The sequence below is a fragment of the Macaca mulatta genome, chromosome 13 (assembly GCF_049350105.2).
Source record: "Macaca mulatta isolate MMU2019108-1 chromosome 13, T2T-MMU8v2.0, whole genome shotgun sequence".
Classification (NCBI taxonomy): domain Eukaryota; kingdom Metazoa; phylum Chordata; class Mammalia; order Primates; family Cercopithecidae; genus Macaca; species Macaca mulatta.
The window spans coordinates 96258713-96283629 of NC_133418.1; the positions used below are offsets into that span (position 1 = coordinate 96258713).

Here is a 24917-nt window from a genome sequence, read left to right on the forward strand (position 1 = left end):
GAGATTGAGACCATCCTGGCTAACATGGTGAAACCCCGTCTCTACTAAAAATACAAAAACTTAGCCGGGCGTGGTGGCGGGCGCCTGTAGTCCCAGCTACTCAGGAGGCTGAGGAAGGAGAATGGTGTGAACCCAGGAAGTGGAGCTTGCAGTGAGCTGAGATTGAGCCATTGCACTGCACTCCAGCCTGGGCGACAGAGCAAGACTCCATCTCAAAAAAAAAGAAAAAAGAAAAGAAAAGAAAGAGGATTCCTTCTCCTGCTTCTACTTAGACCCTGGAACCCAACCGTCATCTTTGTTCTCTCAAACCTTCCTCCATCTGGTGGATCTAGAGGAATCCCACCTTTGATGTGGGCAAAACGTCCTTCACCCTAAGCTAATTTCTTTCTCTCTCTCTCTTTTTTTTTTTTTTTTTTTTTTTTTTTGAGACACAGTTTCACTCTTTTGCCCAGGCTGGAGTGCAGTGGCACGATCTCGGTTTACTGAAAACTCTGCCTCCTGCCTCAGACTCCCAGGTAACTGGGATTACAGGCAGGTACCACCAGGCCTAGCTAATTTTTGTATTTTTGGTAGAGACGGGGTTTTGCCATGTTGGCCAGGCTGGTCTTGAATTCCTGACCTCAAGTGATCCGCCCACCTTGGCCTCCCAAAGTCCTGGGATTACAGGCGTGAGCTATTGTGTCCAGCCATAATTACTCTTATTTTGTATTCCCGACCCTACATCCCTCCTCATCCAAACTGATGCTTTTCCCTTAAAGGTACCATGCCCCATTCCTTCCTGTCCGTGGAATGAACCAGGCTGATGCTTCTTTTTGCTGGGCTGGTCTCTCCCGTTGGAACACTCTTGCAACTGTTGTCCCCTGGGCTCACTCCTCTTCATGACTCAGATCCCAGCTCAGCTATCACTTCCTTTGAGAGGCCTTCCCCAATGGCCCTCAGACAAAGCCCAATGACAGCCCGGGATTCTGTCTGTTTCATTCATGGTAGTATTCTCGTCATCTAGAACAGTGCCGGCACATGGCAGGCACTTGATGAATCCTTGACACTAAAGGAGCTTCTGTAAAAAAGTACTAGGTTGCATAATTTCTGCCATTTTGAGTGAGGCCAGAAAAGGACTGAGAAATCAACAAAGAAAGGAGAAGCAAACAAGAGGGGAAAATACATGGCAGGGCAAAGGATAGAAATGGGTAGTTGGAGAGCAAACGGGGGACAGGGTTTATGGCCTGTTCTCTCCTTTCCCTGAATTGGAAAATGCTTTCTGCTGTGATTAAAGCAAAAACCAGGCTTAACTTGAAGTAAAGGGTATCAAAAAGAAAAAAACATATAGAAAAGAGGACAATCCCCCCATTCTTCTAGCTTCCACTTTCAGTTTTCATCAACAAAATAAAAATTGGTTAGATAGGTATCAATTCCCACTGCACATGAGAAAATTGCTTAATTAAAAGTATCAGCACAAATGGGATCCAAAATCAAGGGGCACAGTTTTGTCTAAAAGAAAGAAAGAAAAGCAGTCCCTTCTAAAGTGCAGATTATTCTGCCGGACTAGGTATGAAGGGGAAAAAAAGAAAAAATAAGTGTACATTATTTTCTAAAACTTTTTGGCTACTCTGTAAGATATTTTGTTCACAATTGAGTGAATTACCAGCCATGGTAGAGACTGACAATATATAAAGGATGTTCTCAACTCAGCCTGTTGTGCAACCGTTCTTGATTTCTTGTGTCAAACTGGATCTTCTGCTTCCCTTGCCAACTGAAATCAAATGGGTGTGTTAGGTCATAGCGCAACTATGGGATAGTTTCCACATTTGTTTTTCTTTCTCCTTTCTGACCTCCTGTTTATTACATATAACAAGTCAGATTGTAATTTGAAAGTGAGGAACTAAGGCAGCTTGCTAACACGCTGAGGCTGAGCACTGCTGCTCGTATTGTTTAGACCTTTTGGTGACAGCCAAAGGGTATTAGTCACATGATTGTTTGGGATGTGCAATCATCCGAGGCTAAAATGACATCACCAGAGTGCATTACACTGGAACTTAGCAAATCTGCACTGCAGGATTTGGCAAGGAAAATTAAACTGGTAGCTTTCTAAACTCCTCTCATCTCCCATGTGATTAGTAATATTTTTCTAGTGACTTTTATTTTTTATTTATTTATTTATTTTTTTTTTGAGACGGAGTCTTACTCTGTCGCCCAGGCTGGAGTGCAGTGGCCGGATCTCAGCTCACTGCAAGCTCCGCCTCCCGGGTTCTCGCCATTCTCCTGCCTCAGGCTCCGGAGTAGCTGGGACTGCAGGCGCCCGCCACCACGCCCGGCTAGTTTTTTTTTGTATTTTTTAGTAGAGGCGGGGTTTCACCGTGTTAGCCAGGATGGTCTCATCTCCCGACCTCGTGATCCGCCTGTCTCGGCCTCCCAAAGTGCTGGGATTACAGGTGTGAGCCACCGCGCCCGGCCTCTAGTGACTTTTATGCTGAAGAGGAACCTTGTCCAGTTCTTCTTTCTGGTGTGTGTAAATGTTGCTGAAACTAAGGCTTCATGCATGTGAAATCATTACCAGTAAAAATGTTTTTTCTTCCTCGATGTACTTATTCCATGCTTTAGACCTCTGTACATGCTATGCTTTCTTACCTCTCTGGCTGGTGGTGTGTGCTGTTTCCTCTGTTTAACATGCTCTTTTCCCTGGTCCTCTCCCCTCTGCCCCTTGTCTATCTGGTGAATTCCTACTCATCCTTTAAGACCATTTCAAAATATTTCTATGTGAGTTTTCCTTTACCTCCTCCTCTTCTGATTCGGATAGTAACTTCATCCTGTCTTCCATCATTCATTATAAGAGTGTACATCCCTTGAGCCGGGCGTGGTGGCTCACTCCTGTAATCCCGGCACTTTGGGAGGCCGAGGTGGGTGGATCACGAGGTCAGGAGATCAAGACCACCCTGACCAACATGGTGAAACCCCATCTCTACTAAGAAATACAAAAAATTAGCCGGGCGTGGTGGCACGTGCCTGTAATCCCAGCTACTCGGGAGGCTGAAGCAGGGGAATCCTTGAACCTGGGAGGCAAAGGTTGAGTGAGCCGAGATGCCGAGATTGTGCCTCTGCACTCCAGCCTGGTGACAGAGCAAGACTCTGTCTAAAAAAAGAAAAAAAAAAAAAGTGTATATCCCACTGTTAGAACCTTTATCACATTATACATTATGTCCATTATGGGGGGAGAAACTATGTCTCCACATCCTTGTTTCCCTAGCATTTGGCACAGTCTTGGCAAATAGTAAGCCCTCAACATATGTTTATTTTCTCTTTCCTTCCTCAATTTTTTATCCTCATCACCATGTATGTTTTCAATCTGAAACAAAGTTTTATCAATTTTTAGATTACATACTTTGAGTATATGTTATTAAGGACATATAAGTTTAGAGTTGTTATAGCTCTCCAATGAAATTTTCATCAAATTTAGTGACTCATTTCATCCCTAAAAATGCTTTTTGTCAGCCAGACGTGCTGGCTCACGCCTGTAATCCCAGCACTTTGGGAGGCTGAGATGGGCAGATCACGAGGTCAGGAGATTGAGACCATCCTGGCTAACACTGTGAAACCATGTCTCTACTAAAAATAAAAATAAAAATAAAAATTAGCCGGGTGTGATGGCAGGTGCCTGTAGTCCCAGCTACTTGGGCGGCTGAGGCAGGAGAATAGCTTGAACCTGGGAGGCAGAGCTTGTAGTGAGCTGAGATTGCGCCACTGCACTCCAGCCTGGGCGACAGAGCGAGACTCCATCTCAAAAAAATAAAAATAAAAATAAATAAATAAGTGCTTTTTGTCTTAAACACATTTGTCTCGTATTAATAACAACTACATCAGCTTTTCTGAAGGCGTATATATTTGCCAGATATATTTTATTTTTACTTTTATTTTAAATTTCTTTTAGAGACAGAGTCTTGCTCTGTTACCCAGGCTGGAGTGCAGTGGCATTTGGCTCACAGAACCCTTGAGCTCCTTGGGCTCAGGCACTCCTTTTGCCTCAGGCTCCCAAGGAGCTGGGACTACAGGTGCATGCCACTGTGACCAGCTAATTTAAAAAATGTATTATTATTATTATTATTACTTTTTTGAGACAGGGTCTTGCTCTGTCACCCAGGCTGGAGTGCAGTGGTGCAATCACAGTTCATTGAAGCCTCAAACTTCTGGGCTCAAGCAAGTCTACCATCTCAGCCTCCCTAGTAGCTGGGACCACAGACACATACCACCACGCCTGGCTAATTTTTGTATTTTTCGTTATTTGGAGATGGGTCTTACTATATTGCCGGGACTAGTCTTCAACTCCCAGCACCACAAAGCACTGGGATTACAGATGTGAGCCACTGTGCTCAGCCTCTATTTTTTACATACTTATACTTTCTGTCATCCTGGATCCTTATAGTTTAGCAAACCTCTTATAAAAAGTATATATCTGGATTTCTAATATTTAAAACTCTAACTCTTTTTGTACTTTGAAAGGCCAGTTTGATCCACTTACATTTATTACGATTACTGAAATTTGGATTCATTTCTATAACCTTATTTCATACTTCCTATTTGTACTGCTTTTTCTATGCTTCTTTCTCTCCTACTCTTTCTAATGTTGTAACAAACTGAAACTTTGTGATTCTTCCTTTTTCATAAACGACTTTGATGTTCTATTCATATGGGAGGATTGGTCTAGCGGCTTCTATCTTCTGGTTTCTTAAAAGTTTCTTCTTTTAATTAGGACAATGAGAATATTTCAGAGGATATTTATGACTAAGTATTGCATCATCAAGAAAGAAAAACACTGTAGTCCCAGCACTTTGGGAGGCTGAGGTGGGAGCATTGCTTGAGGCCGGGAGTTCGAGACCAGTGTGGCCAACATGGTGAAACCCCGTCTCTATTAACCAAAAAAAAAAAAAAAAAAAAAAAAAAAGAGAGAGAGAGAAAAGAGAAAGAAAGAAAAACAGCTAAGGAGAGACTCGGGAAAAAATTTTACTTTTTAACAATTCTCACTAGAGACTGAGGCAGTTTAACAACCAAGTAACTCATTCTCAAAATGATGAGTCAACATGGCGTGCAATGCTGGTTACAGGATGAAGAGATCTGTGTAATGTTTCTGCTCCCAGTGTGAGGACGGCACCTAAGGGAAGGTCTTTCTGTGCTCAGCGTGCCTGTACTGCTGTGTGCCACATGACTTCATGGGGAAGCTCCCATGACTTGCCTCTGTTCAGCTTACTGTAAAACCCTCATTCTTTTTTTTTTTTTTTGAGATGGGGTTTCGCTCCTGTCACCTAGGCTGGAATGCAATGGCATGATCTCAGCTTACTGCAACCTCTGCCTCCCGGTTGTTTCAAGCAATTCTCCTGCCTTAGCCTCCCGAGTAGCTGGGATTACAGGTGCTTGCCAACACGCCCAGCTAATTTTTGTAGTTTTAGTAAAAATGGAGTTTCACCATGTTGGCCAGGCTGGTCTTGAACTCCTGACCTCAGGTGATCCTCCTGCCTTGGCCTCCCAAAGTGCTGAGATTATAGGCATGAGCCACTGTGCCGGCCTAAAACCCTCACTCTTTCAGTGAGCCATCATGGTATTTGGCCTCCTCTTGGCTAGAAATCAACAGAAAAGGGAGCCTTTAAATTGTGTGACAGGACTTAGTTATAGTTGCACTGCCTGATGATCCAGTATATACTGTATCAATTTCAAGACTATTATTTAAATAAAAATACGTAAGTTCGACATACTTAACAGTGAGTATGTTTTGTAATCTTTTAATGTTTCCTCCATACCTCTGGAAAAACAAGTATACCATAGCAGTTAATAGCCTGGACTCTGGAGTTGCAAACAGACTGGGTTTTTTAAAATGTTACTTATTTTTAATTTTATTTTTAAAATTTTGTTTTTAATTGACACATAATAATTGTACATATTTATGGGGTATAGTGTGATGTCACAGACTGGGTTTTTTGTTTGTTTGTTTGTTGTTTTTCTGGTTTTTTTTTTTTTTTTTTGAGATGGAGTTTTGCTCTGTTGCCCAGGCTGGAGTACAGTGGCGCCATCTCAGCTCACTGCAGACTCTGCCTCCTGGGTTCAAGCAATTCTCCCACCTCAGCCTCCCAAGTAGCTGGGACTACAGTCACGCACCACCACACCTGGCTAATTTTTGCATGTTTTAGTGGAGATGGGGTTTCACCATCTTGGCCATGCTGGTCTTGAACTCCTGACCTCAAGTAATCTACCTGCCTCGGCCCCCGCAAAGTGCTGGGATTACAGGCATGAGCCACTGTGCCCACCCAACAGACTGGGTTTTGAATCCTGATTTTTCCGTATATTAGCTGTGTGAGGTAAGGCAAGTTACTTAGTCATGCTCAACCTCAGTTTCCTTATATTCTAAGTGAAGCTAAATCTAAACATAGGGTTTTTATGAGAATTTAATAAACTAAAACATACAAAGCCTTTGGCGTCAAGTTCGTACTAAAAAAAAGAAGTAGCTATTATAATGATTTTTTTTTTAAATGAATAAGAAGCTTCTTGAAGGAGTTCCTTCTGCAACTCCCTGTCTCTCAGCACAGAGTAATAGGCATAGGAAGGAGTCTTGGGATGGAGTTGGGCTAGAGGAGTATTGATCTTTCCACTTCAGAGATTTAACAATCTGAGTATGGTGGAAATCCCTTTGACATTTATTTATTTATTTATTTATTTATTTATTTATTTATTTATTTATTTTTGAGATGGGGTCTCACTCTGTCGCCCAGGCTGGAATGCCGTGGTGTGATCTCGGCTCACTGCAAGCTCCGCCTCCTGGGTTCTCGCCATTCTCCTGCCTCAGCCTCCTGAGTAGCTGGGACTACAGGCGCCCACCACCACGCCCGGCTAATTTTTTGTATTTTTAGTAGAGACGGGGTTCCGCCATGTTAGCCAGGATGGTCTCAATCTCCTGACCTCGTGATCCGCCCACCTCAGCCTCCCTTTGAACTTTTAAGATGTCTTGAGGAGGTCAGGAGTGTGACTCATACCCTCATGTGTGTCATCCTGAATCAACAGATATCAGTGTGTATCTGGATCATTGCTGCAATGATTGTGTTGCAAACCTGTTGTTTCTGCACACATGACTTCCTTGCTAAGGCTGGCATGATCTTATAGCCTCAAGTTCTGATCTCTCCTCCAAACCCAGTTAGAAAGTTACGAGGTAGCAGAGTGCTGCTAACCTCATCCCCAGGAATCTCTACTTCCTCAGGTAGGGGAAACCCTGTCCTGAGGTGCTGAGTTAGAATTAGGAATGTATTAGGTTGGCGCAAAAGTAATTGCGGTTTCGTAATGGCAAAAACCGCAATTACCTTTGCACCAACCTAATATATTTTTTCCTGTTATGAACATGATTATTTGGAGGTGATATGTACATCAGGCTCACTGCTATTAATAATGGATAAAGGCTGGGCACAGTGGCTCACATCTGTAATGCCAGCACTTCGAGAGACTGAGGTAGGAGGCAATATAGCGAGCCTATGTCTCTAAAAATAGAAAATTTAAAAAATAAATGAATAAACATTTGGTAAAATAAGACTATTAGGACATAACCTGAGATCCTAACCTCTTTAAGTAACATGATTTCCTATGGGAAATGTGTTATCAGTTCCAAATAATTGATTTACAGGTAAAACATCAAAACATAAGCCATTAGAAAAAAAAGGGCTGCAACCCTTCACATGTTCAATATAGGAAGAGGCAAAAAGTCCTGCAGAGCAGTCGAAGTGTAGGAACAGTTGGACTGTGCATTTTTCTAAACTGGAGGTCAATCAGGACCACAGATGAGCAGCTTGTTGCAAAGAGCAACACGGGCTTCTTAGTGATCACCAAGACAGAGACATTGAATGAGGTTTGGCTCCATAGCCACTCCTGTGCCCTTGCTATGTCTGGATGCCTCCTTATTCCTTAGAGAGTCCTCCTTGAGAAGGGAAGGACACCTTCCTGCTCAGGATGCTCTGGAAGCTTCTGGGTACTGCTGAGAGTGGCCTCTGTGCCTACACTCCCTCACCCTAAATTGACCTGGCTATAAGCAGCTCTCCAAACCTTCTTTGCCAGATCCCTCTCTAACCTGGTGTCACTCTTATCTCTGACTGCCATGGGCAGGGATCGCTCATCAGTCAGTCAGGAAACAGGTAGATGCTAAGAGTCCACTGTTGCTCAGGATTCCTCTAGGCTGTGTGAGTACAGAAAAGAAAAAGATAGAATCTCTGCTCTCGAAAGAATTTACAAACTAGTTTGGGAAGCAGCATATGCTAGGAGTTCAAACACAGGATTCAAGTCAGTCAGCCCTGACCAGAATCTCAGGTCTACCATCTCCTAGCTGTGTATTTTGAGTCTCAGTTTTTTCATTTGTAAAGTAGGGATGATAAAAGTGCTATCTCAGAAGGCTGGCATGAGGATTGCGTTGCAAGATAAAGTATTTAGCAGAGCCTGCACATAGTAAGTGCTCAATAAATGTTAGCTATTATTATTATCATTATTCAGCAAGTCCCAGATGGGGTATCAACTAGTCTGGGCCACATAGAAATCTAGTAACACCCTCCTCAGTCTTCTCAGACCTGGGGGAGGAGGTACTGCTTTGTGGGCCACAAAAAGAATGGGATGGACTGGATACCCCTGGAGAAGGGCTTTGGGCATGCACCAAGGTGCTGCTCTTGACTCCCTGGTGAAGGCAGTCTGCCTGTCTGACTCAGTTCAGCACCAATCACTTTGCTGGGCTTGGAAACTAAACAATGGGAACTTCCCCTGCCTTTGAAGAATTTGCCAGCTGGGTAGGGGTTCAGGACATGCACACAAGATGCAGCTTTAACATAATGAGGAAGAAGCATATTAATTAACAAAAACAGGCAGGGCCCAGTGGCTCATGCCTGTAATCCCAGCACTTTGGGAGGCTGAGGAGGGCGGATCATCTGAGGTCAGGAGTTCGAGACCAGACTGGCCAACATGGTGAAACCCTTGTCTCTACTAAAAAAAAAAATAAATAAATAAATAAATAAATAAATTAGCCAGGTGTGGTGGTGCGTGCCTGTAATCCCAGCTACTCAGGAGGCTGAGGCAGGAGAATCGCTTGAACCTTGGAGGCGAAGTTTGCAGTGAGCTGCGATTGTGCCATTGCACTCCAGCCTGGGTGACAGAGCAAGACCCTGTCTCAAAAAAAAAAAAAAAAAAAGAAAGAAAGAACAAAAATGACATGGTAAAAACTTAACATGCCTACGATAAATGTTTAGGGCAAGAAATGCTTATTAATACATCTACATTCTGAACTTCTGGGTGAAATATTCTGATTATGTTAATACCACCCTTAGCTCTGTGGCAATAACAGCAGAAAGTCCCTTTTCTTACCACCTTCCCACCTCTGTCTCTTTGTTCCCTGTGTCTGTTTCTCTCCGCAGACAAACTGTGGCCTGGACCAGCTGGTGAAACATAATTCTGAATCCTGCCCACAGGCTTTGGTGGTTTTGGATGAAAGGCCAGCGCCTTGGGAGCCCTGCGTTTGATTTCAAGTTTTAAGGCCAGCACTGGTGGAGCAATGAATGCTGAAAGCTCTCCCCTTAAAGGAGCACAATTGCCTTTAGGTGACTGCTAACTCCGGCTTTTGCTGAGGACGGTGTTTACTTTGTGAGCTTAATGACAGGGCTGCCTTTCTGGGAGTGTTGCAATGAAACAGACTCAGACAGAGGCCATCACGGACCTCCTCCCTACCAAGGCTGCCACGGTTGGCATCTCAAGAACAGTCCATTGAACTCGGGATTTGGGTGTGAGACACAGTTTCATCAGAAGAATTTAAACCAAAGTCTACATTTGCCCTCTGGATAAATGTGCGTGTTCAGCAGCAACCACATCTCCTTGCCTCATTCTCTTAGTTGATTATGTGACTGTGAGAAGAAAAGCAAAAGCAAAAATGAGAAGCATAGCTATGATGCTATTTTAGTTAAAAATATTCTTGTAGAATTTGAAGGTACCATAGAGATTACTTACAGATGGAAAAAACTGAAGCTCAGAGATGGGAAGTGCCTTGTCCAAGATCACACAGCATATAAGAGAAGAAGTAGGACTAAAATCCAGATTTCTCTGTTACTGGTCCTGTTTTCTCTTTTCTTTTTTTGAGACAGGGTCTCACTCTGTCTCCCAGGTTGGAGTGCAATGGTGCAATCTCGGCTCACTACAACCTCCAACTCTTAGGCTCAAGAGACCCTCCCACCTCAGCCTCCTTAGTAGCTGAGACGCCTGGCTAATGTTTATTTTTGGTAGAGATAGGGTTTCACCATGTGGTCCAGTCTTTTCTTGAACTCCTGAGCTCAAACAATCCACCCACCTTGGCCTCCCAAAGCGTTGGGAATACAGGTGTGAGCCATCGCACCTGGCCAGGTCCTGGTCGCTTTTCATTGTTATACAGCTGTCGACAATCATGGAGAGTTCTTTTTCCCTTTTGTTGGGTTCTTGTTCCTTTGCAAAGTCTGAAAAGAACCAAGATGATCCAGGAAATTCAGGAAGTCCTCATTCACTTCCAAAGGCAGCTTGTTGTCTGTTGGCTGTGCTGTATGAATTGCTGTTTCAATTAAGTTTTTCAACATTTCATATGAAGGCATGCAAATGACCACTGATTCTAAATAAACCCATTTAGGTATTCAGGGTTTATAAATATAGAGAATCTTGCTTTCTGCCTCATTCTTTCTGTCTTCCCTGGCATTCTTCCCTCTATCCACCTCCATTGAGATGCATTTTTATAAAAGACTTTACTTAGGACACATATTTTGATGAAATCCTTAACATTTTTCTTCTTTCCCAATTTTTATATTGTCATTGTTATAATGCATTACAATAATTTATATTTTGCAAATTTGTTTTAATATGTTAATTTTGCAATGTAACTATCTCAAGGCTTCTAATGAGGAGAGGAGGAGACTACAGATAGGACTAGATAGAGAGACTTTTAAAGATGTGGGTAGGGTGTTTGTGAATGTCTGGGCAGTGGAATATTTATGCAGTGCTGTGGGTGTTTTGAACCCTCTGGAAACTAACAAGCAAGCTCCACACATAAACTTGATGGAAGTCCTCCAAACTTTGGACAACACAGAGGCCTTTCAGAAGTCTGAACCAAGTCCAAGTCAAATTACACCCCAGGACACTGGTGCAAATGAGAGGCTGAGCAGATCAGAGGAAATGATACTGGTCCAGGACCCCAGAAACCCAGGGCCTGGTGCCCGGTCTGCCACTTAGCAGTAATTTCCTTGTCAGTAAAAAGGGATGGTAATAGCTCTTACCTCATGGAGTTGCACTGATGAGAAAAATAAAATAACGTATGTAAAGTCCTGAGCACAATGCCTGCCATATAATAGCACTTATTATTTGTATGAGATGCCAATAGGCTTTCGGAGAAAAACACATGAGAACTGGCAGTCAGTCAACTAGAGATGGCCCCTACTTGAGTAGTGAGGCAGCAGGATCACAGCCATAGGCTTTGGAGTTAGACTTGCTTTTTAGATCCCAGCTCTGGCATTTTCTAGCTGTGTGATCATGGGCAAGTCACCTGACTTCTTTTGGCCTCAATACACATCTCACAGGGTTAGTGCATGGATTAGTGATGTAGCCCATGTGAAGCCTCAGTACCTGGCATGTAGTAGGTGCTCAATAAGTGGTCACTGGTCCAGGTTCTTAGAGAAAGGAGCTGTAAGAAGCCAGAGGAGTGAGGCAGTTGAGCCAGTTGTAAAACTAGCGGGGTTAAAAAAAAAAAACAAAAAACTAGGAGAGCAAGGTCAATCCCTCTGGGGCCTGTATTAGTTTCCTGTGGCTGCTGTAACAAATTAGCACAAACTGGGTGGCTCAAAACTACAGAGATTTATTTACCCACAGTTCTGCAGGCCAGAAGTTCAAAATCAGTATCATTGGGTCAAAAGCAAGGTGGTAGCAGGGCCGCACCCCTGACAGAGTCTCTGGGGGAGAAACTCCTCCTTGCCTTTTGTGGTTCCTGGTGGCTATTGGCGTTCCTTGGCTCATGGCTGCATCCAGTCTTTGCCTGTGGCTTCACATGGGTCTCTCTCTCTCTCTCTCTCTCCCCCCTTCTCTCTCTCTCTCTCTCTCTCTCTCTCTTTCTCTCTCTCTCTCTCTCTCTGTGTGTGTGTGTGTGTGTGTGTGTGTAAAATGCTCTTCATTCTCTAACTTTTAAGACACTTGTGATTTCATTTAGGGCCCACCTGGATAATCCAGGATAATCTCTCCATCTCAGAATCCGTAATCAATTAATTAATTTTTTGGAGACAGGGTCTCACTGTGTCACCCAGGCTGGAGTGCAGTGGCGAGAACACGGCTCATTGCAGCCTTGACTTCCCAAGCTCATGCAGTCCATCTCACCTCAACCTCCGAGTAGCTGGGACTATAGGTGTACGCCACCATACCCAACACATTTTTGTATTTTTCTTTTTTTGTAGAGACAGGGTTTTACCACGTTGCCCAGGCTGGTCTCAAACTCTTGAGCTCAAGCAATCCACCTGCCTCAGCCTCCATACCTGGCCTTAGTAGCCTTAATTGAATCACATCTGCAAAGGCCTCTTTTTCTTGTTAGGTACATTTATAGGTTCCAGGGATTAGGGCATGATGTCTTTAAGAGTCATTATCATGCCTGTCTTAGGGCCTAATGCACCAGTGGTTGGGAGAGGATTCCAGTTTGCTTTTCCCTGGAGTGATGTGGCAGGGACAGGAGTGTGATGAGAAGGAGAGGAGAGATGTCACCAGAGCAGTGGCAAAGTCAAGCCAAGTCCAGTCTGTATGGTTAGGGACACAGCAGGGTAGACCAGGGATATAGGGGACATACGGAGACCACATGGAGATAGGCAAGGGGACACCAGCAAAGCCATGTAGCAGAGTGGAACTCAGCACTAGCATCTGAGCAGGGACATGTTTATGGCCTCTAGGAAAAGGTGTGAGTCAGTTGGACATCTGGCTAGGAGAAGGAAGCAACCAAGGTTTACCTGATTGCACTGGTGAAGTTCAGAGCCAAGGTAGACTGCACTGACAGCCTTAGACCCTACAACTCTTGCCTAACCTCCCTAGCTGGGCCTGGCTGGACCACAAGGAATAGGACATAGTCCCTGTCTTTGAGCAGTTCACATCCTAGTTGGGGAGACAGGCATATTAAAAGTGTTTTATTACTAATGCACATATGCATATGGGTCTGAAAGAACATGTAAAAGAATAGCTATTCTACCTGGAGCCAGAAGGTAGTGGATCTAAAGCTTCAAAGACAGGAGGCACTTGAGGTGGATTTTAAAGTTTGAGAAGGAGTTTTCTAGTCAGAAGTGGACAAAGCTGGAGTTGAGAGACAAGAAGGCAGGCAGGGTTGAGGAGGCTAGTGACCTTGCACGTTTCCTGATTTCACCTTGCTGTGAAACAGGCGCACTCTTCCTCACACTGAAACAGGCAATTGAGCACTGCCAGGGTTTTATAATAAATGATGAACTGCAATCTAAATTAGAGCCCTGAGATTGGAGTTAGAAGACAAACTCAAATCTCAGCTTTGCCATTACTAGTTGAGTGATGTTGGGCAAACCACTCCAGCCCTCTGAGCCCCACTGCCCTATCTGCAAAATGAAGGGAGGAACATCTTCTTCTGAGGATGAAGTGAAATAATCCAAGGGAAATAGTCTGAAAATCTACATGCTCAAATGTTAGTTTCCTGCCTTCTCTATAGGGAAGGCAGTTTAGTCTGACAGACCATCACCAGGCAAATGTTCTTCCTGCTAGGAAGGAACAGTTGTGTTAACTAACACCTTCATGAATGTCAAAGACATCTCACCTTACCAAAAACTAAACTTGTTTTCTCAGTTGTATTTTCTTCTTCATTCTCCCTGCCCCTCCTCCATGCTCACAGGAAAACTTCAGATTCTGCTCAGTCCTTTTACACCTTTGTCCTTCTATATTTTGCCAATTTGAGACTGTTCACTTCTAAAAAGAAGGGAATTTCTTAATATGGTGGGTACTAATCAATATACATGCCCACTCTCCACCCCAGGCAGCAACCATCACACTCCATAATCCTTGACTTTCTGGGAGCAGAACCAGTGGCTCTCCATCGCAGCACACTAGCTTGTGTCATCCTCCCTTGGCCACGCCCATCATGCTTCCAACAGCCCAGTTTCGAGAAAAATGCTATCCGAAGATCCATAGTAGGTACATCAGTAGAGTGGTTTTTGGAGTGAGAGATGGGGTTTGGAGTGAGAGAACCTGGGTTCAAGTCCTGGTTCTGCCATTTCATATCTAAGCCTCAGTTTCTTTCTCTACAAAGTACAAAAATGATGGTAACCACTTCATAGGGAATGTTACAGTGATTAAATAAGATGCTTGTAAATTACTTAGCACAGTACAGAGCTTCTATTAGCTAGTTTTAAAGGGAAGGATTAGGACTAAAAAGATGCAAAAGTTATTTAGAAAGCCAGGAGGAGATGGAATGCTCCAACAGTACTTCCAACTCTCCCATGATTTCCAGTGACCAGATGACAGGGGCGAACCTGTGCAAACTGTGAGCTGATGGAAGGGTTGATGCCGAGAAAAAAAAAAACCTCTTCTCCAAGCTAGCCTCTTCAGAGGCCCAAGTGGGGCCTGAAATCCTAGCCCCTAGACAGCTGTTTTCTTGACCAAGGCCTTACATCTCTAGGAATTACCTGATATAAAACAGAAAGGAAACACATTACATCATTAACATTTTTGCTGAAAATATAACATCTCATGGAACCTAAAGTAAAGAAGCACAAGACAGTTATTATTATTATTATTTTTAACACAGGGTTTCTCTCTGTTCCTGAGGCTGGAGTGCAGTGGCGTGATCTCAGCTCACTGCCACCTCTGCCTCCTGGGTTCAAGTGATTCTCATGCCTCAGCGACCCAAGTAGCTGAGATTACTGGCATATGCCACCGCACTTGGCTAATTTTAGTATTTTTAGTAGAGACAGGGTTTCACCATGTTGGCCAGGCTGGTCTCAAACTCCTGACCTCAAGTGATCCATCTGTCTCGGCCTCCCAAAATGCTGGGAAAACAGGCATGAGCCATGGCGCCCAGCCCATTTCTGTTGTTTTAAGCTAGAGACAACAGAAGTTTGTGGTCATTTGTTACAGCAACCGCAGGAAACTAATACAGGCTCTCAGGAAGGAGAGAGGGAAGGTCTGAGGTGCATAAGATGAAGACCGTTGCATCGATCCCAACACTTTAAGACAGGTCACGGCACTCACTGAGAAGGGCCCATTTTCAGAGGTTGTGCACACAATTTAGTCCATCCCTGCTCCCCTCATGTTGTTCGTTCACTGGCTTCTGCCAATTTCGATAATGGCACAGACAACTAGTATTTATGTAGGCCTTGTTGTCTCCTGCCAAACACTGCTCTGGGCTCTGAGCACATGGCACTTAGCAAGGCGGCTGGGACCCCTGCCCTCACAGCATGTCAGGTCTGGAGGAGCTGTTCCAGCACTCAGCCTGGCTTCTGGACTCTGTTCTTGCTGTCATTCACGCTTGGATTTAACAGTGGAGGTTCTGACCTTGACCTGTTCTTGTTCTACTTGTTCTCAGCTTTGGCTCTTTCCTGGTTGCTGCTCCTCTCCCATCTGTTCCCCTCCCTTTCCAGGGTTGGCACTTGGCTCCTGCTGCATGCCTGGCCCAGCCTGGCACTTTTGGATCAGCTGACACTGCTCCATTCAGCCAGCACCCCATCCCAGGCCTCATCCACTATTTACAACTCTTGTCTCCTGACCTGGGCTCCTGACATCCTGCTTTACCTCCTGATTATAGCTGCACATTTGTTCATGGAGTTAACCACTGCTCTGGCTCTCCTGGTTCTGATGTGAGCTCGAAAGGCTGCTGGTGATTTATAGTTACTGACCTATCTCACCTACCTGGCTCTAGGAGAATAGGGTTGTCCAGAACACGTTGAAGAAGGCTCTGATGAGCTGAATGAGATTTCTGTGGTACTCTGAATTCTTAATTGTCACAGTGTCTCCTTAAACAGGGAAACTTTGCTGGTTCTTTTTTTGTTTGTTTGTTTTTTGAGACAGGGTCTCGCTCTTTCACTCAGGCTGGAGTGCAGTGGTGCGATCTTGGCTCACTGAAGCCTCGACCTCCTGGGCTCAGGCGATCCTCCCGCCTCAGCCTCTCAAGTAGCTGGGACTACAGGTGCACACCATCATGGCTGGCTAGTTTTTGTCTTTTTTGTAGAGACAGAGTTTCGCCATGTTGCCCAGCTGGTCTCGAACTCCTGAGCTCAGATGATCCACTTGCCTTTCCTCAGCCTCCCAAAGTGCTGGGATTGCAGGTGTGAGCCACTGTGCCTGGCCCTGGTTGTTTCTTATCCATTGCAGCTTAGGCCTGGTTAATAATTCCACTTTGTAGATTGTAAACAAACTCTGTATTCAAAGCACTCTGTTTATTTTTAATGTGTCTAACACAATGATCATCACATCACACAAAGCTCTCCACAACTTCTCTTCAGTTCATCTTTTCGCTTTCTTCTCTCTCCTAGTAAAGAGTAGAAAAGGGTGAAATTGAACCCTTGAAAAGTTTTTAGACAAAAGGAATTTGCGTTTGTGGTTTTTAATGATCAAATGTATCTCCTTTTGGAACACACAGAACTGAAGAGCAGTGAATGTATCTTTCTGTTTATTTCTCTACAGTGCTATGTAGCAAAGGGTGGGAATGTAGGGGAGGAAAAGAGAAGGGAACTAACTTTTACCCAGTGTCTCTAAGTACCGGGCATAGAGGTAGGTACTTCGTAGATAATATCTCATTTAAGGCTCACAACAATTCCAAGAGTTAGGTAGTATTATCTCATTTTATAGATGGGGAAATTGAAACACAAAGTTCTTAAGTCCTACTCAGAATCACACAGCTGGAATTGGGAGCTGGGGTTTGAGCCCATATGCTGATGTAGGTGCCTAATACAAATGGAATAGAAACAATGAAATGGTTTTTAGAAATCACCTGGGAGCGTAACTAAAACTGTAGTCAAATCACTGGGGCATAATACCTCTTTGCTAGAACAAGGGCTGACATGGGCTTTAATTAATTAATTAATTAATTTAGAGATGGAATCTTGCTTTGTCACTGAGGCTGGAGTGCAATGGTGTGATCCTGGCTCACTGCAACCTCTGCCTCCTGGGTTCAAGTGATTCTTCTGCCTCAGCCTCCCGAGTAGCTGGGATTACAGGTGTGCACCACCACGCCCAGCTAATTTTTGTATTTTTAGTAGAGACGAAATTTCACCATGTTGGCCAGGCTGGTCTTGAACTTCTGACTGCAGGTGATCCACCCGCCTCAGTCTCCCAAAGCGCTGGGATTTCACGTGACATGGACTTTGGAAATTTTGAATTTATTTCTTAATGGAGGCTTGTGAGAATAAAAGAAACTACAGTTGTAGTTGGAGGTTGCCACCTACAAGTCTGTTTTTTTAGACAGTGTCTCAAATTAACATTTTCAAAGCTCTTTGAGATACGAAGATAAGAGATGTCATAGGTGTGACAAGTATGACTACAATACTACCCCCAAAAGCAAGGTAGCATTCCAGATCCATCACTGGGGTCTAGCTGAAGCAGAGGAGGGTTCCAGTGGCCTGCATGGCAAGGCTTCTCCAGGGAAGATCCTAGGCATTGAAACAAGCATCCTCCCCTTGGAGAGGCACCAAAGTGAAACTCTGCAGTGTGGTTTCGGTGCTTGAGCTCAAGGTCCTGGCCTTCATTAAAAGCTAACTACTCTTGGGAGGTATTAGTGGTTGTCTGTTACTTTTACCTGAGTGGGAAGGAATTTCAAATTCTGTCCAATGATCAATTTGGTTAGAAGAGGAGAAAACCCCAAGATCTCAGGCGCCAGGGGCTGGGAGGAGGAAGACTGCAGCAGGCTGGGGGCACAACATGGAGAAGCTGAAGACTGTAGACCAGCTCTACTCACACCATCATTTTACTTGGGGATGGTCACTGGAATGAGACAATGTTTTAATTCTTCAGTTAGAGGCCCAGGTACAGACGTAGATCTAGGCATTAACTGTAAGCAGGGACTGGAGCCACAGAAATGGATGGAGACTTTTAAGGAAAGAAAATAGGAGCAGATAGAATGAGCAAAGGGTGAAATAGTATTTCAGAAATTCAGGTAGAAATGATTTCCCTGGGCAGGAAGTAAAGATGAAGCCAGAAGAAAGGGCTCCACATGTAGTGGGAAGGAGATTGATTGATTGATAGATTTTTTTTTTCTTTTTTCTTTTCTTTTTTTTTTTTGAGATGGAGTCTTGCTCTGTTGGCCAGGCTGGAGTGCAATGGTGTGATCTCTCAGCTCAGTAGCTGGGATTACAGGTGCACACCACCACGCCTGGCTAATTTTTTGTATTATAGTAGAGGTGGGGTTTTATCATGTTGCCCAGGCTGGTCTCAAACTCCTGAGCTCAGGCAATCCACCTGCCTTGGGCTCCCAAAGTGCTAGGATTACAGGCGTGAGCCACCGCGCTCAGCCCAGCTTTTTTTTTTTTTTTTTTTTTTTTTGACACAAGTTCTTACTTTGTTGCCCAGCCTGGAGTACGGTGGCGTGGTCATAGCTCACTGTAGTCTCAAACTGCTGGGCTCAAGTGATCCTCCTACCTCAGCCTTCCAAGTAGCTGGGACTACAAGTGTGCACCAGCATGCCCAGTTAATTTTTCTTTATTTTATTTTTGTAGAACCGGGTTCTCACTATGTTGCCCAGCTAAATAAGTTGCACTATATCCCATAGATACTAAGTGGGAAAGTTATGTTCCGTAAGAGAGTTACAGATAAACCCCTAAGACCAGGAGTTTGACTGGGGGTAGAGAGACCCGCAAGGTTTAAGGAAGAGCTGGCCTTGTGCTACTACTGTGCTTTGCGTGGTCTTTGCTCCGAGTGGGAGCTCAGCAGGGAATGTTGACAGTGATCAGTTTCCTCTTCTAGATCCTCCCCGAATTGGTCGTTTTCCCCAGGAGGGTTCTCTTTTTATATCTGGCTGTGATTTACTAACTGCTGTTTTTGAGCTGCAGCTCTTGTGACTCAGTTTATCTCTCTTGTCAAACTTTCCTCAATCAGATCTTTTTTTTTTTCCATTTTTTAAATTGTGGCAAGATACACATAACATAAAATTTACCATCTTAACCATTTTAAAGTGCACAGTTTAGTCGTATTAAATACATTCATAATGTCATGCAACCATCACCACCATTCATCCAGAACTCTTATCATCTTGTACAACTGAAACTTTGTGCCTATTAAGCAATAACTCCCCATTTCCCCCTCTCCCCAACCCCTGGCCACCACTATTCTACTTTCTATGATTTTGGCTGCTCTAAGTACCTCCTGTGAGTCGAATCATATAGCATTTGTCCTTTTGTGACTGGCTTATTTCACTTAGCATAATGTTCTCAAGGCTTATCCATGTCGTAGAGGGTGTCAGAGTTTCCTTCGTTTTTAAGGCTGAAGAATGTGAAGAATATTCCATTGTCTGTATAGACCATGTTTGTTCATCCATCTATTGATGAACGCTCGGGTTGTTTCCACATTTTAGCTATTGTGAAGAATGCTGCTATGAATGTCGGTGTACAAATATCTCTTTGGGATCCTGCTTTCAATTCTTTTGAGTATGTACTCCAAAGTGGAATTGTGAATCACAGGTGAATTCTGTCTTTAATTGTTTGAGGAGTCGCCATACTGTTTCCCACAGCAGCTGCACCATCTCGATCAGGTCTTGACTTCGTCATCCCTCAACAATCCCCATCCCACGTGTTGACGGATAGAATCCTAGTTTCCTGTCTTTTGTTCCTCTGATGTTTCTATTTCTCAGTGCCCCATTATTTTACTATCCTCACTTCTCAGAGTCTGATGCTGGGAGGAAACTTGTACTGTCTTCAGCTCCCCAAACTTTATTTATTTATTTTTAGACAGGGTCTTGCTCTGTTGCCCAGGCTGGAGTGCGGTGGGGCAATCGCAACTCACTGTAGCCTCGAACTCCAGGACTCAAGCGATCCTCCTGCCTCAGCCTCCCATCGCTGGGATTACAGACATAAAGCCACCATGCCTGGCTCCCAGCTCCCCAAACTTTTACCTGCTACTTTTACCTCCAGGAGCACTTGGCCTACAGAGACCTGACAGAGATTGAAGGGACATCTGCATGTCAGATAGAAGGTGGGAGGTTGGGTGTGGTTACCTTTAAGATTACCCTGTCTACAAGCAACTATTATAAAGCAAATATACAGAGCTTGTGTGAGCTAGGCCTAGGGTAGGGAAACAGGGTTGAAGGAATGTGCACCTGGAGGCTCCTGGTCACACGCAGGTCCCTGCTCCCACATGTATTGGAAGCATCAGGCTGTGGGGCTTCATATTTGAATTCCAGGGTCAAACTGTCCATTCCAGACCTTGGAGAGTGAATTAAACCCTGACTTCTGGGCTTCTTGATGCAATGCAACTCTCCTCATCCCCATTATCTGAATTTATTTAAGAAGCTATAGGTGCTGGTAGTCGAGCCATTTGGTGATTTTTTAAAGCCACTTTGTTATTTTTATTTTATATATTTTTCTATTTTTGAAACAGGGTCTTGCTGTGTCACCTAGGCTGGAGTATAGTGGTGCGAACATGGCTCACTGCAGCTTTGACCTCCTGGGCTCAAGCAGTCCTCCCACCTCAGCCTACCATGTAGCTGGGACCACAGGCACGCACCACAGTGCAATGCCCAGATAGTTGTTTTTTCATTTTTGTACAGACAGGGTCTCATTTATTTGCCCAGGCTGGTCTCAAACTCCCGGGTTCAAACAATCCTCCCACCTCTGTCTCCCAAAGTGTTTGGATTACAGGCATGAGCCATTGTGCCTAGGCCAAAAAGCCACTTTGGTTACCCAGGGCAAACCCAGAATAATAGAACTCCAGAAAAATCCATGGCCTAAACACACGTTAAAAGAATGACTGGAACTTGTGACCCCCAATAGCGGCGGAACAGTGGTGCGCTAATTGCTCTGGGAGAGGGATGCATGGCAGCCTGGCATGTGGCCACAGTGAATAATAGACCAGGCGCACACCCAGCTCACCCGTGAGTCTGGGGATGCGGAGGCTGCCTTGTGATTTCTGCCTTGAGTTCTAATTTCTGTCTCAGCTTGCCACAGTCAGGGCCCTAAAACTTCTCTTCCTGCTGTGGTGCTGCATGGTTTGAACCCTGTGGGCCCTGCCTGGAGGTGGAACAGCTCTCTGCCCCCACCCTGCACAGGGCGAGGCCTGGGGCTCTGGGCCTGGAGGAGGGAACAACTTGACTGATTACACTCACCTCCCCCAAAGCTCCTTTTAGCGAGCACAGGCTGTTCCACTTTCCCTGTAGCTTAGCAACCTGAGCCCCTGACAACTGATTTATTGGAAAAAAAGCTTAACTTTCTCCAAGCAGGTTTCCTTTCTTTTTCTCTCTCTCTCTTTCCTTCTCCCTCCCTTCCCTCTTCTTTTTTTTTTTTTCCCCCTTTTTCTTTTTGGTACATAAGCAAGCCTTGACTGTAATAAGGTCCTTGCAAATTCCTCTGAGGGATGCTGATTGCACCCTCTGTAATGTGGACTCCTGCCTGGACACCAGCTTTCTCCCCCATCTTGCAACCTCGGGTCTCACCTCCGGTCCCTCCTCCATACTGTAGCCAGAGTTATCTTTCTTTTGTTTATTTATTTATTTAGAGACAGACTCTCCCTCTAGATAGGCTGGAGTGCGGTGGCACGATCTCGGCTCACTGCAACCTCCACCTCCCAGGTTCAAGCGAGTCTCCTATCTCAGCCTTCCAAGTAGCTGGGATTACCGGCGCCCGCCACCACGCCTGGCTAATTTTTGTATTTTTGGTAGAGACGGTGTTTCACCATGTTGCCCAGGCTGGTCTCAAACTCCCGACCTCAGGTGATCCACCCGCCTCGGCCTCCCAAAGTGTTGCCCAGAGTGATCTTTCTGAAACTCACTTCTGATAAGCTTCCTGCTATGGTCTGAATGCTTGTGTCCCTCCAAAATTCACATGTTAAAACCCTAACTCCCAAGGTGATGGTGGTAGAAGATGAGGCGTTTAGGACATTCTTAGATCATGAGGGCTCCGTCCTCAGGAATGGGCTTGGCACCCTTATGAAAGAGGCCCCAGGGAGCTTGTTTGCTCCTTCTGCCATGCGAGGACATGGTGAAAAGCTGCAGTCTACGAGGAAGTGGCCCTCACCGGACACCACATTTGCCAATACCTTGATCTTGGACTTTCCAGCCTCTGGAGCTGTAGGAGATAAATGTATGTTGTTTATAAGCCACCTGGTTTGGGGCATTTTGTTAGAGCAGCTTTAACAGTCTAAACTACTTCCCCTCTTGCTTAAAACACTTTGGTAGCTCCCAGGAAAAATATTCTTGTATGGCCCTCAAACAACCAGCTCTGCTTATCTCTCTGATGTCACCCCATCTCTCTCCACACCTTCACACTCTGCTCCCCCGATTATAATTCTTCTCTTTCTTGCTTCGTGTCTTTGCATTTACTGTTCCTTCTAACAGGAACGCCCTACTTCTGCTCACTTACCTATAAACTGTTCTTCAAGATTCAGCTGAAACATAGATTCCTCTGTGCAGCCTTTCTTGCCCACCACCCAGGCAGAACTGCCCATTCCTTCCCCTGTGCTGCCGCCCACCCAGGACCTAATTCTTGGGGTGCACATATGGACCTGTGCTGCAAATGTGAAATTGTCACTAGACTGCAAACTCCTTGAGGGCAGGGAGTATTTCTCATTCTCCAACACGACACACAGAGAATTCTCATTCTCCAACTGGACACTTTGTGTCCAGCGCCTACACATAGAGAATGATCTGTGTGATCAGGTGATCATGTGAGTGGATGAGAAATACAGGAAGGAAAGAAAGAAGGAGGAACAAATGGTGTGATGGAAACATGTCTGAACATCCAGAAGCCAACATCCAAGGGGGTAAGAGGATGGCACCCACAGTGACATCTGCCCAGCAGAATGAAAATGACTTCTTGACTTCCAGGCCCTAATCTTGTGGATCAAAGGCAAAGAAAGGTGGGCTTCTGGAGGCCTGGCAGAGGTACCTGGTAAGAGAAAATGCAAAGCCAGGCCATTTGAGCCCATTTGCTCCCAGATTCGTTTCTTGCCCATCTCTTGCCTGGAATCAGGGAGGCTAACCCCTGTAAGTGCTGCATCAGTGGTTTCTGGCTGGGTTTGACCAATGGGAAGTGCTGGGGGGAAGTTGGAGGGTGGGAGGAGGGGAGAAGCCAGGGTATATCTCCATGTTCCTCTCAGCTTTGGTGGCATTTCTGGCAGTGCCTATCTTTCTCTGAGTCTACAGATATTGCTGGAGAAGCCTGCTACTATTCCAGCATTTGGCAGGTGATCTGGTCCCTGGGCTCAGATAACACTGCCTGCCATCTTTTGTCCCTCTAGCCCTTGGGGATGGTTGTTGCTTTCAGATACTCTGGGCTGCCACTTCTTCCCTTAGTTGATTTCTCAGCCTTCCGTGACCTGTGTAACCAGTTCCCTGCACTACGTCCTCCCTGTTGTAAAGAGTTAGAGTGGTTTCTGTTTTCCTGGTTGGACCCCAACTACTATACCAGTTTAGTTTAGAAATTCCCTTATAGGGTCACTAATGCTTACGTTGGAGGAGATGGTATATTTTTGTCTTTTTCTAGGATATTGAGTGGTATGGTGGTGTGGTGTGTCTGTTTTAAACTAGATGGGGAGAGTTGGGTACACTTGTTTGGTCTGCCAGGCCACACCTCTGCTCATTTTGAGTTCCAAGGGCCCACTGTGCAAGTTCTTCATAAACGACATGCCATCTGGGTTTCAGAGACTCTGCCTGACCTCTGACCCCCATCCCTTTCCCCCAGGGGAGAAGATGGGAGCTCCGGGCCCAGTCCCTGAGTTCATGTTGGAAAAGTAGCATAAAGGAGGATGTCAGGGGAAGCAAGGTGCTGGTGAAAAGAGAGACTGTGGCATAAAGGGAGGAAAGGAAAGGGAAAAACAGGGGAAGAGAATGAAACAGGTGTGTCCATGTTTAGCATACAGTTTGGCTCAGCTGAGACTGGTTGAATGAATGAGAGAATAGGGACAGTGGAAGGAACAGGTGGAATGGAATTTGTGGGCAGTACTGACACAGATCAGTGGAACTTTGTCTCCACTACTGTCACCATGCCTCAGGTCTTCCGAATGGCTCATCTGTGACAACAGCCTGCTAACTGGTTTTTTGGCTACCACTTCAGGAACTTATCCCAAATCACCATCTCAGTTGCTTGGTCCAAAATGTTCTGGTGGTCCCTAGGCAGGTAGTGATCAAAGTCCACTCTGTACTTCCAAGCCTCGTCTTATACCGCACACTTTTAAAACTGGAGTCCACGTTATTCCCCATGCCTGGAACGCGTGTTTGTGTGCGTGTGTGTGTGTGTGTGTGTCTAGGGTTGAGGGGAGGAGATGATTTACTTTGAAGGCATGGTACATACCCTCACTCTTGCTCCCTGAAACTTCTTTCCTGGCTTCTAGCTTTGTCCCTTTAAGGCTTGGGATCCTACCATGATTTGAGACAGCACTGGGCAGCAGGAAGTTGAGTAACTGAACTCAGATCTGGCCCCTGACCCCACCTCCCGCTCTCCCTCTTCCCATAAATTCCTTTTGGCTCTTGCCGAGTGTGGAATGCTGGCTCCACTCCAGCAGCCTGGAGGTCGCTCACAGCTGTTCTCACTCTCTGGGCTTCTGAGAAAGAATGGGCTGTTGGGCACACAATGGCTCAGCCCCCCAGACAGGCTGTGCTTATACTCAGAGGTCACCATGCCTGCTGCTGAGCTGTGTGTGTCAGAGCAGGTGCGGGGACTAGCTCTGGGCAAGTGACGAGAAGACAGAAGAGCATGCCAAATTGTGCTTCCTCAGCCCAGTGGGAC

The 24917-nt window shown here is 45.1% G+C and overlaps 1 protein-coding gene across 1 annotated transcript in view; it reads right to left on the reverse strand.

The window, feature by feature from the left end:
* Window positions 1-24611, reverse strand: part of WDR43 (WD repeat domain 43) — a 259278-nt gene extending 234667 nt beyond the window's left edge. The window contains exon 1 of the mRNA XM_077959804.1: window positions 24608-24611. The gene's annotated coding sequence lies outside the window, so the exon portion shown is untranslated. The remainder of the gene's footprint in view (window positions 1-24607) is intronic.
* Window positions 24612-24917: the final 306 nt, after the last annotated feature.